This window comes from Mesoplodon mirus, assembly GCF_964341445.2.
Source record: "Mesoplodon mirus genome assembly, chromosome: 18".
Lineage (NCBI taxonomy): Eukaryota > Metazoa > Chordata > Mammalia > Artiodactyla > Ziphiidae > Mesoplodon > Mesoplodon mirus.
In genome coordinates, this window is record NC_138994.1 from 62,708,528 (window position 1) to 62,724,648 (window position 16,121).

At 40.9% G+C, this 16,121-nt stretch overlaps 2 protein-coding genes and 1 pseudogene across 3 annotated transcripts in view; 2 read left to right on the top strand and 1 right to left on the bottom strand.

Annotated features, from left to right (window-relative positions):
• The window catches only part of TRIM37 (tripartite motif containing 37), a 207,813-nt gene that overhangs the window by 158,594 nt on the left and 33,098 nt on the right, over positions 1-16,121 (top strand). The gene's annotated exons all lie outside the window — the stretch shown is intronic.
• The window catches only part of PPM1E (protein phosphatase, Mg2+/Mn2+ dependent 1E), a 169,226-nt gene that overhangs the window by 30,969 nt on the left and 122,136 nt on the right, over positions 1-16,121 (bottom strand). The window lies entirely within an intron of this gene.
• On the top strand, positions 5,970-8,454 carry LOC309793867 (peroxynitrite isomerase THAP4-like; annotated as a pseudogene). The gene has a single exon. The product of its transcript is annotated as a peroxynitrite isomerase THAP4-like (transcript).

Below are 16,121 nucleotides of genomic sequence, written 5' to 3' on the forward strand. Positions count from 1 at the left end.
CTGATTTCTTTAGATTTCATAACAGGACCAAGTCATAGGAGAATCCCTAGCATTACTTTCACCTAATGTGCCTGCAAGAATTTTTTTAAGTGATGAAGAATAATTAGGGATCACTATTGACTTTGAAGTCTGGACATAAACACAAGCAAGACCTAAAGTTTCTGCCAACTTATTTAATTGCTATTCAACTAACTTGTTGGAGACAGGTTATAGCATAAATATAAGGAGTTAGAAAGCCGGGTTCTAATTCTAGCTGGGTAACCTGAAAAAAGACTCTTAAATTCTCTGGATTTTAATTCCTCAATAGAAAAATTAAGAAATTGAAATAAAATAACTCTAAAGTCTCTTCCAGGTTTAAAATTCTAATTCTATGATTCTATTCCAATAAGGTTTTGAATTTGTAAGATGGGACAAAGGCAGTGTAAAGGTATAAATTAACACACTTCAGATCCAAAGAAATGTTTTTATACACACCAGCAGAATGGAAATAAATTCTATATATTCCTTTTGTAAGCAATATGGGGATATTCTGCTTTATGTACTAGTGTCTACTTAAAAGCTGAATGTATATTTATTTTGATAAATATAATCAATCCTTGCAGTGAATCTACCAGTTAGGAAAGAATCCCTCAGATTTTATATATTAAAAGAAACATGCCATAAACATCATATAAAATAATATAGTTACCAACTGGTTATGAAGCTTTATATTTCAAACAAAAGAGTACTATTTCTTACCTCTTTAAAAATATTTATTTACAAAAGCTTATTCTTTCTCCACTCTATAGGTTGACATGAGTCCAATCCAATTTTTCCATTAGAGAAAAGGAAAGGTGTCAGATTGGAATTGAATATGAAAGCTGGCTCTCGTTCAGCACTATATATTGCCATCTTGGTATAAAACAGGAACCAATAGATAAATAGATTATTCTAGCATAAAACATTTAATTTTCATTTATTTTCAAATATCATGGGTGGGTAAGTTTTGTTAGATGGACAGGATAGTATTTTAGTCAGATCTTTTTTCTAACTTGTTAGTATCTTCCACATGCATATTAAGACAATACACATTTTAAGACTGCAAACTGAATTCTTGTTATAAACCAAGCCAGGAAGCATTTTCCTCACAATGCCAAACCTACACAAATCACTAAAGACATTATTAGAGAAATTAGAGGTTTAAAAGTACATCCTTCCTGACACTGGCAATGTGGGCGTCAGCACAGCACCCACAGCTGTGTTTCAGCAGTCTTGGCACCGCATTCCTAAGGTAATAAAAATTCGTGAAGGTGGGTAGTTTCCGTCAGTTAACTCTGAGAGAAACTCATCTGGAGCAGCCTCACCTCAGCCCACATATCACGATGATGCAGTCTACTCAGTATGCCCTTGCTAGGGTGGCAACACGTAAATGTTAAATTTCTGATCACTCCCCTCCCCCAAGTTAATCATATGTATTCTAAATCTAGACTACACATTAAATTAAAATAAAGAAGGCAAATTCTCCACCAGACTTGGTATTCTTTTTCTTAGTGGACCAAATGGAGTTCAACTCAGGGTTGAATTCTTTCCTCTTTAAGCTATTTTCTTTCTTTCTCTAGCAGCCTCCAGGAACGCCACCTGGGGTCAGCAGATTACAATGCCCACACATCACAGATTCTCTTAGGTAGCCTTGTTGAATATATATAATGCCAGCTACCAAAGGACTGGCTCCTGAAGTGATGGGTTTGGGGTTCTTAAAGCAGGTATTTCATTCCCTACTGTTGCTACCAGTGTCATCTAAACAATCACTGTCCACTCTGACCAGGTTGATATTCAAGCGTGGCCAACAGGATCTTGAGTTTTCTGTGAATGGCAACCTAGATGTTACACATTTACCAAAGATCAAACTACCACTCGTGTCATAAGACCACAAAAGGAAGAGAGCTTAGCAGTAACTCTTTTCTGTCATTATTCTTCCATGACCAAAAGGAATTAAACTGCACAAGTTAACTGAAACTTGTCAACATCACCAATGTACCTTCCTGTTGCTAACTCCTACATCCTGTTTCTCAGATCTGACTCACTTAGAAGCATCTGACTGCTGATTATTCCCTCTACTTTGATACACTCCCTTCTCTAGGTTTCCAGAACATCACACTCTCCTATGTCACTCACAGGATTCTGTCTTCTCAATCTCATTTGATGGTTCTTTCTCTTCTTCTTGCCCTTGGAATTCCTCTTACCATGTTGTAAGTCTTTTCTTTTTCTTTTTGCATAGCCTTCATCAATTTCTTGTATACAATATGCATTTCTTATTTATTGTGTTTATCATTTATTTTATGACTGCATTCCTTCTCCCATTAGACTGCAGATATTTTTGTCTACTTTTGGTCATTGATGTCTGATGCTCAGATCAGTGCCTGGCACACAGTGATCAATAAGTATTTGCTGAATAAATAAAGTTCTGTCTTTCTGATTTATATCTATATATATATATATATATATATATATATATATTTTTTTTTTTTTTTGCTGTACACGGGCCTCTCACTGTTGTGGCCTCTCCCGTTGCGGAGCACAGGCTCCGGACGCACAGGCTCAGCGGCCATGGCTCACGGGCCCAGCCGCTCCGCGGCATATGGGATCCTCCCAGACCGGGGCACGAACCCGTATCCCCTGCATCGGCAGGCGGACTCTCAACCACTGCGCCACCAGGGAGGCCCTATATCAATATATATTTAAGCCATTCCCTAACTTCTTAGAATGAATGTTCCTTGAGAGGAGAAAATCAATACATTTACATAAGAGTATATCACATAACACAATGTTGAGTTCTTACATGTAGGCTATGAAACTTGGGCTAGTATTAGTAAACAGGTGATAACCATTGGCAAACAGGAACTATGGTCATATTTACACTTTTGTTGTCAGCTCAAGTAACTGGTTTATGCTATCTCTAGTCCCTTTCACTAAGAGATAATGTATTCAAAAATTTAAAACATGTACGGCTTTTTAGTAGGAACTTTAATTCAACCAATATTTTTAAACCATTGACCAGTTTTAAGAAAGCAGGGGCTTCCAAACCCCCTAGGCTGTGCAGACAGCCATGCGGGGCCCCAGCCCAACAACCAGGAGGCCAGCAGCAGCCCCATGTACCTCCTGGGTTGCACAGTCAACCTGCCCTCCAGTGGGCGCACAGCCACTGCACAAGATACAGCCTCATGGCCAACCAGACTAGGGGCCCGTCCTGCCTACCAGTGAGTACACCCACAGCAGTCAGCTCATCACAACATAAGGGACCATGCAGCCCACACAGGGAGCACACCTAGGACATATAACTGGTGACCAGAGGGGAGTGTGCTGTGAGGCCCCACAGGATGTCTCCTAAAAACGGCCACTTCTCCAAGATCAGGACACATAATCAACTGACCTAACACACAGAAATAAACAGATAAGTGGGCAAAATGAGGAGACAGAGGAATATGTTCCAAACAATGGAGCAAGACAAAAACTTCAGAAAAAGAACTAAATGTGGAGATAAGCAATCTGCCCAATAAAGAGTTCAAGGTAATGATCAAAAGGATGCTCACCAAATGTGGAAGAAGAATGGATGAACGCAGTGAGAATTTCAACAAAGAGAAAATATAAAGAAGAACCAAACAGAGCTAAAGAATACAACAACTGAAAATTTAAAATACACTAGAAGTGGGCTTCCCTGGTGGCGCAGTGGTTGAGAGTCCGCCTGCCGATGCAGGGGACACGGGTTCGTGCCCCGATCCCGGAAGATCCCACATGCCGCGGAGCGGCTGGGCCCGCAAGCCATGGCCGCGGAGCCTGTGTGTCCGGAGCCTGTGCTCCGCAACGGGAGAGGCCACAGCAGTGAGAGGCCCGCGTACAGCAAAAAAATAAATAAATAAATAAATAAATAAATAAATAAATAAATAAAATACACTAGAAGTAATCAAGGGTAGATCAGATTATACAGAGGAATGGATCAGCAATCTGGAAAGCAGAGTAGTAGAAATCACCCAACCTCAGTAGAAAAAATAATTTTAAAGAAAGCAGGATAGTTTAAGAAACCTCTGAGACAACATCAAGCATCGTAACATTCACACTATAGAGGTCCCCGAAGGAGAGGAGAGGGGGCAAGGAGCAGAGAAACCATCTGAAGAGATAAGAGCTGAAAAGTTCCCTGACCTGGGAAAGGAGACAGACACCCAGGTCCAGGAAGCACAGAGAGGCCCAAACGAGATGAACCCAGGGAGATGTACACCAAGACACATTGTAAGGAAAATGGCAAAAAGTAAAGAGAAAGAGAAAATCTTAAAAGCAGCAAGAGAAAAGCAACGAGTGAGGTATGAGGGAATTCCCATAAGACTATCAGCTGACTTTTTAGCAGACATTTGCAGGCCAGAAGGGAGTGACATGATGTATTCAAAGTGATAAGAGGAAAAAACTTACCAAGAATACTCTACCCAACAAGGTTATCATTCAGATTTGAAGCAGAGACAAAAAGTTTTACAAACAAAAGCTAAAAAAGTTTAGTACCATTAAACCAGCTTTAAGAGAAATGTTCAAGGGACTTCTCTAAGCAGGAAAGAAAAGGCCACAACTAGAAATATCAAAATTATGAAAAGAAAAATCTCACTAGTAAAGGCAAACATACAGTAAAGGTAGTAGATCAATCACTTACGTAGCTCGTAGGAAGGTTGAAGGACAAAAGTAGTAAAACCATCTGTATCTACAAGTAGTTAAGGGATACACAAAACAACACAATGTGAAATATAACATCAAAAACATTAAATGTGGGGACTTCCCTGGTGGCGCAGTGGTTAAGAATCTGCCTGCCAATGCAGGGGACACGGGTTCGAGCCCTGGTCTGGGAAGATCCCACATGCCGCGGAGCAACCAAACCATGCGCCACAACTACTGAGCCTGCACTCTAGAGCCCGTGAGCCACAACTACTGAACTCGCATGCCACAACTACTGAAGCCCGCGTGCCTAGAGCCCTTGCTCCGCAACAAGAGAAGCCACCACAATGAGAAGCCCCACACTGCAACAAAGAGTAGCGCCCACTCGCTGCAACTACACAAAGCCCACGCGCAGCAACAAGGACCCAATACAGCCAAAACCAAATAATAATAAATAAATTAATTAATTAAAACAAAACAAAAAAACATTAAATGTGGTGAGGGGAGTAAAAATGTAGGGTGATTAGAATGCCTTTGAACTTGAGATAATCAACTTAAAATAATCATTCATACATACATACACACACACACACACACACACACACACACACACACACATATATATACACACCGTTATATATGAACCTCATGGTAACCACAAACCAAAAACCTACAATAGATACATATAGAAAAAATAGAAAGGAATCCAAACAAATCACTAAAGATAGTCATCAAATCACAGGGGAATAGAGCAAAAGAAGAAGAAAGGAACAGAGAAGAACTACAAAAACAAACAGAAAACAATTAAAATGGCAATAAGTACATACCTATCAGTAATTATTTTAAGTGTAAATAGACTAAATGCGCCAATCAAAAGACAGAGTGACTGAATGTATAACAAGACCCATATATACACTGCCTACAAGGATTCCTTTCTGGTCTAAAGACACACAAAGACAGGCCTAGGGCTGGTTGCCCAGGTGGCAGGCAGCTGGGTGCCGCCATCTTGCCATACAGTGGGAGCTGTGTGCCTGGCTCCCATGTCCTGCAGCCATGCTGCCTTGCACCCTCCCCTCAGGGCGGTCCTGCCCTGGTCTGGGCTCAACGAAGCAAGGGCTGGCGCCTGGCAGTGGAAGGGCAGCCCAAGGCCCGGGATGGTGAACTTTTGTGCAGCTGTACATTACTCCAACCGACAGGGCAAGGGGGAGAAGCACGCTGGCTCCTGCCACAGGTTTCCCCCTAAAGGACTCAGAATGTCTGATCCAGTTATTAAAGGCTGTTCAGAAGGATAACTGGACCCCCACTAAGTAGTCTTTCCACAGTAGTGAACACTTCACCAAAGAAAGCTTCTCCACGAGGCTGGAGGATCAGCACTGACTGCTCAAGATCATGGCCACGGCTTCCATCTTCCACCTGACTGAGAAGAAGGGAGCTGGAGGCCATGGATGCACCAGGAGAAAGGATACCAGAAAGGCTTCCGGGGGCTTGAGGGGACATGTGAGTGAAGCAGACAGGAAAGGAGCTGCAGGGTCATCAACATCCTCAAGTGAAAACCCAGCGGTCAAGCTGGAGTCCTGCAAGTTGAAGTGAGCTGCACTGTAGGGTAAAACTGCACCCAGGGGGCTTCCCTGGTGGCGCAGTGGTTGAGAGTCCGCCTGCCGATTCAGGGTACATGGGTTCGTGCCCCGGTCCGGGAGGATCCCGCTTGCCGCGGAGCGGCTGGGCCCGTGAGCCAGGGCCGCTGAGCCTGCGCGTCCGGAGCCTGTGCTCCGCAGCGGGAGAGGCCGCAAAAAAAAAAAAAAACCCTGCACCCAGGGCCACCCCAGAAGCCACCAGTCAGAAACTGGTGCAGCAGCCTCTGGAAGTACTCCAGAAGCCAATCTGGCTAGCGCAGCATTAGACAGCCAGGGAGAAGCAAACATGTCTGCTGTAGAGGCTGGCGATCAGAACACCACCTCCCCTGATGGGGACCTGGTAGATAAGAGTGGCATTTCCATGGATAACTTTATCCCCCCAGTATCTGGGGCTTGCAAATTTACTGGCTCACTTCATTCTCACAGTTTCTCCTCCAAGCACGCTGGAAAGAGGCTGTCTGTCCCCTGAGAACCTGTTGACCGAAAGAGGCTGAAGAGAGACATGGAGCCTGACTGCAGCAAAACCAGCCTGGGGCCCAACAAGGGCTTGGCACACAGCCCCACAAGTTTGTCCCTCACAGCAATGCCTCAGAAGCCCTCCCAGAGCCCCTCCACCCCTCCAACAGATGTCACCCTGAAGCCAGGCACAGAAGCTGTGCTAAGTGAGCACAGGGACACCAGCCCCATGTTCATCAAGGAGATCATCCTGTCAGCACTGGGGGCCTACAAAATTCGTCAGTGTGTTGCAGTCCTGCTGCTTCTCACCCTGGCAGAACAAGAACCAAGTGTGCTTCCTATGGGAGCAGGAGGAGAACAGCAAGCTAAAGACCCTGCGACACAGGGTCAGCTGCTTGGACAGCCAGGCGTGCAAGCTGCAGGAGAAGCGGGACCAGCTCAAGAGAGTAAGCTTCCCCTACCTGAGCAGGCGGCTGTCCCCTGAGCCCCCACCCTGTGGTCAGTACCAGAGCCTTGAGGCTCCCACACTGCCTGGTTATTATGGAGCGGGGTTCTTGCTGATGACCTCTGAGCACTTCTATGTGTTGCATGCTCCCTGCTGTCCCTGCAGAGGCTATGATAGTAGCTGTACCTTGTGGAAGAGGAGCCCAGGTTAGTGAGCTTACCTCACTCACTCCAGGGCACACTCAAGAGGCACCTTAGGAATGGGGGTTCAGCTAGTGAGAAAGAAGGCATTTCGTGTCAGCTGGGAGAGCCAGAACTACTCAATGAATGGTTGACAATTGGTTTTCCACTTGAACAAGGGAAATCCCTTTGTACTGCATATCTCACACAAACATAAAATCCTAATGAATTTGGATCTAAATGTAAAATAAAATAGACATAGTAAACTATTAGAAAAATTACAGGAGACTCTTAAAATCATGTGGAGGTTTTTTCATCCATGTTCTAATTAATATCCTTGAAACTAAATAATTTTGAACATCAATAATAATTTCTTTAAAATAAAAAAAAACAGACAGAGTGAAAGTGAGGGGATGGAAAAAGTTAATCCATGCAAATGGAAACAAAAAGAAAGCTGGAGTAGCAATACTTATATTAAAAAAGTAGCCTCTAAAACAAAGCTATAACAAAGACAAAGAATGACATTACATAATGATAAAGTGATCAATCCAACAAGAAGATATAGCAATTGTAAATATATATGCACCCAACATAGAAGCATCTAAATATATAAAGCAAATATTAACAAACATATAGGGAGAAAGTGACAGTAATACATTGGATACACAGTGATCCAAAATCTATGGGATGCAGCAAAAGCAGTTCTAAAAGGGAAGTCTACAAGCCTACCTCAGGAAACATGAAAAATCTCAAAAAAGCAATCTAAACTTACATCTAAAGAAATGACAAGAAGAACAAAGGAAACTCAAAGTTAGTAGAAGGAAAGAAATAATAAAGATCAGAGCAGAAGTAAATGAAATAGAGACTAAGAAATAGAAAAGCTGGTTCTTTAAAAATATAAACAAAATTGATAAACCTTAAGCCAGACTCATCAAGAAAAAAAAAGAGGCTCAAATTTAAAAAATCAGAAATTAAAAAGAAGTTACAACTGACACCAGAGAAATATGGAGGATCATAAGAGATTACTATGAACAATGACATGACAATAAATTTGTCATCCTAGAAGAAATGGGTGAATTCATAGAAACACACAATCTTTTTTTTGTGTGTGTGGTACGTGGGCCTCTCACTGTTGTGGCCTCTCCTGTTGCGGAGCACAGGCTCCGGACACGCAGGCTCAGCATCCATGGCTCACGGGCCCAGCCGCTCTGCAGCATGTGGGATCTTCCCAGACTGGGGCACGAACCCGTGTCCCCTGCATCGGCAGGTGGACTCTCAACCACTGCGCCACCAGGGAAGCCCGAAACACACAATCTTGAAGACTGAATCAGAAAGAAATAGAAAATATGGACAGACCAATTACTAGGAACAAAATTAAATCAGTTAAAAAAAGAATCCTGACAAATAAATGTCCAGGACCAGATAGCTTCACAGGTGAATTCTACCAAACATTTAGAGAAGAGTTAACACCTATCTTTCTCAAACTATTCCAAAAATTTGAAGAGGAAGGAATGCTTCCAAACTCATTCTGTAAGGTTAGCATTACCCTGACACTAAAACCAGACACCACAAAAAATGAAAAGTAGAGGCCAATATCACTGATAAACATAGAAGCAAAAATCCTCAACAAAATATTAGCAAACTGAATTCAACAACACATTAAAAGGATCGTACACCATGATCGAGTAGGATTTATCCCAGGGATGCAAGGATGGTTCAATCTACACAAATCAATCCATGTGATCCACCACATTAACAAGCTGAAGGATAAAAATCATATGATCATCTCAGCAGATGCAGAAAATCTTCTGACAAAATTCATCATCCATTTGTGATAAAAAAAAAAACCTCATCAAAGTAGGTATAGAGAAAATATAGCTCAACATAATAGAAGCCAACAGTTACAAACCTACGGCCAACATCACAGTCAATGATGAAAACCTGAAAGCATTTCCTCTAAGATCAGGAACAAGACAAGAATGCCCATTGTCCCCACTTTTATTCAACATAGTACTGAAAGTCCTAGCCACAGAAGTCAGACGAGCAAAAGAAATAAAATAAATCCAAATTGGAAAGGAAGAAGTAATACTGTCACTATTTGCAGATGGCTTGATACTACATATAGAAAATCGTAAAGCCGCCACTAAAATACAGTAAGTCCCCTACATACGCATGAGTTCTGTTCCAAGAGCACAGCCATAAGTCCAATTTGTTCATAAGTCCAACAACGTTAGCCTAGGTACCCAACTAACACAATCGGCTATATAGTACTGTACTGTAATAGGTTTATAATACTTTTCACACAAATAATACATAAAAAACACAAAAAAATAAAGAAAACACTTTTAATCTTACAGTACAGTACCTTGAAAAGTACAGTAGTACAGTACAACAGCTGGCATACAAGGGCTGGCATCAAGTGAACAGGCGAGAAGACTTACTGAAGGAGGGAGAGGAGGTGGGAGATGGTAGAGCTGAAGGATCGTCAGCAATAGGAGATGGAGGGCAAGCTGCAGTTTCACTCACACCTGACGTTGATGGCACAGGTTCTGGTTCCTTGCTGGATTCAGTTCTGTCTACCCTCCTGAAAAAACGATCCAGTGATGTCTGGGTAGTAGCTCTTTTTTTCTCGTCATAGATGACACAGTACCACTGGATTGCATTCTGAACGGCAGCTGCAACCCTCATGTACCGTTCTACGTTCGGGTCCTGTGCCTCTAAAACTAACAGTGCCTGGTCAAATAAAGGAAATCCCCTTGTCATTTCCTGCATCGTGAGTCTCTTCGGTTCTTCAGTTACTACTTCTTCCTCTTGTTTCTCTGTGTCCTTTCTCTGGGCCTCCAATTGCACCAGGTCCTCATTAGTAAGCTCCTCGTGTTGCACAGCAAGGAGTTCGATGAAGTCGTCCTCTTGCAGATCTACCTCCAGCTTCTCACTGAGGGTCACTAAGTTGCCGAAGACCACGTTCACATCTTTGAAAGTTCGCAACTTGAAGGTTCATATGTAGGGGACTTACTGTATACAAAGCACTCATACAGCTCAACACCAACAAAAACAAACAACCTGACTAGACAGTGGGCAGAGGGCCTGAGTAGACACTTTTCCAAATAAGACATACTGATAGCCAACAGACACGGGGAAAGATGCTCGACATCACTCATCATCAAGGAAATATAAATCGAAGCCACAAAGGGATACCATTTCATACCTGTCAGAATGGCTACCATCAAAAAGACCACGAATAAGAGGTGTTGGTGAGGATGTGGAGAAAAGGGAATCTTCGTGCACTGTTGGTGGGATTGTAAAATGGTACAACCACTACAGAAAACAGTATGATGGTTCCTCAAAAAATTAAATATAGAACTGCCATATGACCCAGCAATTTCACTTCTGGGTATATACCTTAAAAAAGTACGAATTTGAAAACATATATATACCCTGAAATTCACTGTAGCACTTTTTACAATAGCCAAGATATGGAAGCAACCTAAGTGTCTGTCAACAGACAAATGGATAAAGAAGATGTGGTGTACATATACAATGGAATATTATTACTCAGCCATAAAAAAAATGAAATTTTGCCATTGCGACAACATGAATGGATGTAGAGGGTATTATGCTCAGGAAATAAGTCAAACAGAGAAAGACAAATACTGTATGATCTCAATTATATGTGGAATCTAAAAAACAAAAAACAAAAAAATGAAAACAGACTCATAGATACAGAGAACAACCAGGTGGTTGCCAGAGGGGAGGGGTGGGGGGGGAACAAAATAGGTGGAGGAGATAAAGAGGTAAAAACCTTCAGTTATAAAATAAATAAGCCATGGAGGTGTAATACACAGCATAAGGAATACTCTTCAGTAGTACTGTAATAACTTTGTATGGGGACAGATGGGTGCTAGACTTACTGTGGTGATCATTTCATAATGTAAGCGAATGTCAAGTTTCTGTAGTACACCAAAAACTAACATAATATTATATATCCAACTATATATACTTTTTTTTAAAAAAAACAGGGGCTTTACTATGATGAAACACAATTATTCTTTGAAACACAACCAGAAATAGAACCCTGTTTAATGAGTCTACTAATCCACATCACTATTTCTAGATATTACTTTAGGTCATAAGCTGTTACATATACATTCTGAATACAATATTGATATAACAAAATGATATCTTATTTTCATGAAAAATGATAAAAGTAGCTACAATTTTTTGAGTTATTACCTGCCAGCTAATGTACTAAATTCTTTACATCTTTTATCTCTTTTAATTCTCACAGTAACACTGTGAAATAGGGCGTTTCTGAAATTCTTAACTGAAGAAATTGATGATTAGAGAGGTTAAAGTGGAGCCACATTTTAAATCCAGGTGTAAGTCTTGAAAGCTATAGTGTAAACCTCTAATGGTGTAATTGTTTACCCCAGGAACACATGTGATAATAATCAGGTTCTACTGATTAAGAAAACAGAGATACAAGATAATATGCTAAAAGTTGTATAGCGAAGCAACAACATGGTGGCTACAAGAAACATATTTCGTGAATTCCAGTCCCTTAACCTAGTTTTCCCATGAACATAGCTTATGTATTTATTCATTTATTTCATTAACTTTAATTAAAGAGTAATACATATCACACTGTTTTTGAAAAAAATCAAAGAATACAGAAATACTTAAAGTAAAAAGTAAAGGTAAAAATGATCAGTTTGCTAAATCCTTCTAGACTTTTTTTCTAAGTGTTTACAGACAAACAGAAGAATATAGCTTTGTTTTGGATTTATTGTAGTATAAATGAAATGATATATGTACTATTACAAAATGTACTTTTCCCTTAGCAATCTGTTTTACGGAACTTTCCATGTCAATGAATGCACACACACACAAACACAAAACTTATTTTAAGTTGCTACAGTTTCTCTATCAATGACAGATTATTGATAATTTTTAATACTATAAACAATGCTTCAGTGAACATCATTACATCCCGTTTTGTGCACACTGCACAGATATATAATCCATTATTTGTTAAATTACTTAAATTTTTACCAAAATACTGCAATCATATATATACTTATTAAAGTAAAGTTGAACTAAAAGACTCATGATGAAAGACCGAAAACCCTTACCCACTGTTCTCTATGTTGCAGAGGATACCAGCATCAACTTTTCTAGCCATTCTCCTGTTTCCATATTTCTAAGTAAAATCTTTATACTCATATTTTTTTATATAACATGGGCATACATGTCTTTAAAATTTTTTAAATTTGTTTATTTTATTTATTTTTGGCTGCGTTGTGTCTTCATTGCTGTGCGCAGGTTTTCTCTAGTTGTGGCAAGCGGGGCCTACTCTTCATTGCGGTGCACGGGCTTCTCATTGCAGTGGTTTCTCTTGTTGCGGAGCATGGGCCCTAGGCGCGTGGGCTTCAGTAGTTGTGGCACGTGGGCTCAGTAGTTGTGGCTTGCGGGATCTAGAGCGCCGGCTCAGTAGTTGTGGTGCATGGGCATCGTTGCTCCGCGGCACGTGGGATCTTCCCGGGCCAGGGCTTGAACCCGTGTCCCCTGCATTGGCAGGCAGATTCTTAACCACTGCACCACCAGGGAAGCCCTATATTGATATTTCTTAATTTATCAATATTAGATATCAGATATATTATCTTCTTCCCATGGTAGAGGAGGTGTTAGTTCTTCTTGATTTATCAATATTAGCCTTATCTTTTCTCCATAGTGAAGATTTACTGATTCTTCTCACAAACCCAACCCCCCTCACCCCCCCAATTTTTGGTTAAATCAGTAAGTTTTAAAATATTCCAGGGACTTCCCTGGTGGCGCAGTGGATAAGAATCCACCTGCGAATGAAGGCAACATGGGTTCAATCCCTGGTCCCCTGCATCGGCAGGCGGACTCTCAACCACTGCGCCACTAGGGAAGCCCAATAGTGTGAATTTCTGAAGTGTATACTAAGATCACAACTCCTTCCTTGTACAGCGTTTTTTTCCTAGAGTTGATGACTGCCTCACTTTTTCCCATTTGCTTTGTTTTCAACATACCTATCAGTAATTTTTTCCAAATGCTCCAACAACATTGTGGCACACGATTCAATGATATTTTCCATATGTTCAAGCAAATCAGTTTCTACTTTTTCTCCTGGAAAACACCCTGGACTCTACAGTCTTGCTGTACAAATGACACCCTGGGACTTTCTTATGGAGCTCTTCTGTGTTTGGTTTCCCATTTCCTAGATCCCTCATCTTCTTTTCTTATCAACTAGCTTTATAGACTTTGCTAGAGTACATCCTCCGTAGTTTTTTTTTTTTTTTTTTTTCTTTTTCTTTTTGCGGTATGCGGGCCTCTCACTGTTGTGGCCTCTCCCGTTGCGGAGCACAGGCTCCGGATGCGCAGGCCCAGCGGCCATGGCTCACGGGCCCAGCCGCTCCGCGGCATATGGGATCCTCCCAGACCGGGGCACGAACCCGTATCCCCTGCATCGGCAGGCGGACTCTCAACCGCTGCGCCACCAGGGAGGCCCCATCCTCCGTAGTTTTAACAGCTTTCTACTATCTCCCCCCCCCCGCTTATCCTCCCAATACTTTTGAGTCATATAATATCTACATATCAGACTTTATAATATATAAATTCTGTCCTAGAATAGTAAGCCCCCCATTAATCCTATGGATTCAATGCTCATATCAAGTCTTTTGCTATATTTTCATCACTTGGTTATCTAAAGTGTGTCCTCCAGTAGTTCTCAAGAAGGCATTAGGGAAATTATATTTTCTGAGTTTTCACATGTTTAAAAACGTTGCCTTTTCACCTGAACAACAGTGTGAGTAGAGATAAAATTCTTAGGTCACACTTTCCGTCCTTGAGGACTTTACAGATCTTGCTCTACTGTCTTCTGACACTGAACTTTTCTGAGAATTCTGAAGCCAATTTGAATCTTTCTCCCCGTCATGTTTATTCTTTTATTCTGGAGTCATTAAAAAAAATTTTTTTTGCAGTCCAATAACATTACTAGATTATGCCTTAACGTTAATTGTTCTATGTAAATTTTTCCTGGCTCATCATGTGCCCTGTCAATCTACAGATTCAAATCTGCATTTGTTTTGGGCAGTTTCTTTGAAAAATACCTGTAAATATTATATTGTATTACTTGAGTTTTATTCTTCAAGGACAACAATTATTCTCCTTTACCCATGTGCCACATCTAACACTGGTTCTTTATTCCTTTTAGACATGTGGTTAAGTTCCATTTCATTTTGTTCATTTTTTCTCAATTTTACCCTCCATGTACCTTACTGTGTTTTCCAGAACTGTCTACTCTTTTTCCTGCTTCCAATACGCCCCTCATTTCATTGACAATTTAATTTTTCTCTTCCACTTATTTTTCGAGCTCTGTTAGCTAAACTTCACCTTTTGCACTAACCCTTCCTTGACCTACCTCTGCTTTGAGTTCTAGTTTTATCAAAGAACTTGCAAGATTAATTTTTTAAAATTATCTTTCAAGACAATATATCTTATTGCAACTTTCATCAGGAATATTTTTCAATTGCCATTTATTTTTATTTTTGTTTACGTCAACTTTTTAAAATTTTTATTTATTTATTTTGCCATGTTGCACGGCATGCGCAATCTTGGTTCCCTGAACAGGGATCGAACCTATGACCCCTGCAGTGGAAGTGCAGGGTCTCAACCACTGGACTACCAGGGAAATCCCTACTTCAACTTTCTAAAATTGTAATCTCTTTATATAAAATCCCTGCTGGTTCCTTTATGATAATAATCTATAAATGAAGTACGTTTTTCCTAGACCAGCTCTTCATAAGAGGTTCACGTAGTTCACAATGAAGTTCCTGAGGACCCAAGGTTGTGTGAGAGAGTTATTTTATTCTTGACTTCTCCCTAGCCAACAAAGCTGCTAATAATACAGAGTCTCTTGGGACTTCCCTGGTTGCGCAGGGGTTAAGAATCCGCCTGCCAATGCAGGGGACATGGGTTTAAGCCCTGGTCCGGGAAGACCCCACATGCCGTGGAGCAACTAAGCCAGTGAGCCACAACTACTGAAGCCTGTGCACCTAGAGCCCGTGCTCTGCAACGAGAAGCCACGACAATGAGAGGCCCGCACACCACAACGAAGAGTAGCCCCCGCTCGCCGCAACTAGAGAAAGCCCACACACAGCAACAAAGACCCAAACAGCCAAAAATAAAAACAAGTAAATACATTTTTTTAAAATATGGTATTTCCAATTCCTCATTCAACTTATCCTCTTCTCTTTCTTGGTGCCAAACTACGTATTGAGGAGTCCCTGCTGGTAGCCTGTGAAAGGTTCCAAAATTATTTTTGCCCCCCCAAAGAATACCACCTTTTTTGGAGCATACACCTTATTGGCTTTCACTGAGATCTTCAGATGAAAGCATTCTATCTCTTCATTTTCTGAAACCCATTTGGTCTTTGCTGCATTTGGTAGCCCTTAATTTTCTGATATGGTGTTAACAGATATATCCTACTCTTACTGAAGATGGAGTTTGCATTTTTCTTTCTTGTTCATCCTCCTTTTTTTTCCTGGCAATTTCTGAGAGAAGCAGACAATGTCATTGTTATTCTACTATTTTAAAGTCTGTAATGAGCCCTTATTTTTTTTAATCACTCTCTGAACTGCTTTTCAGACAGAGAGTGATAATTTACTCTCATAATATTGAAGCACATGTGTTAAGTCTATCTTGATTCTTGAG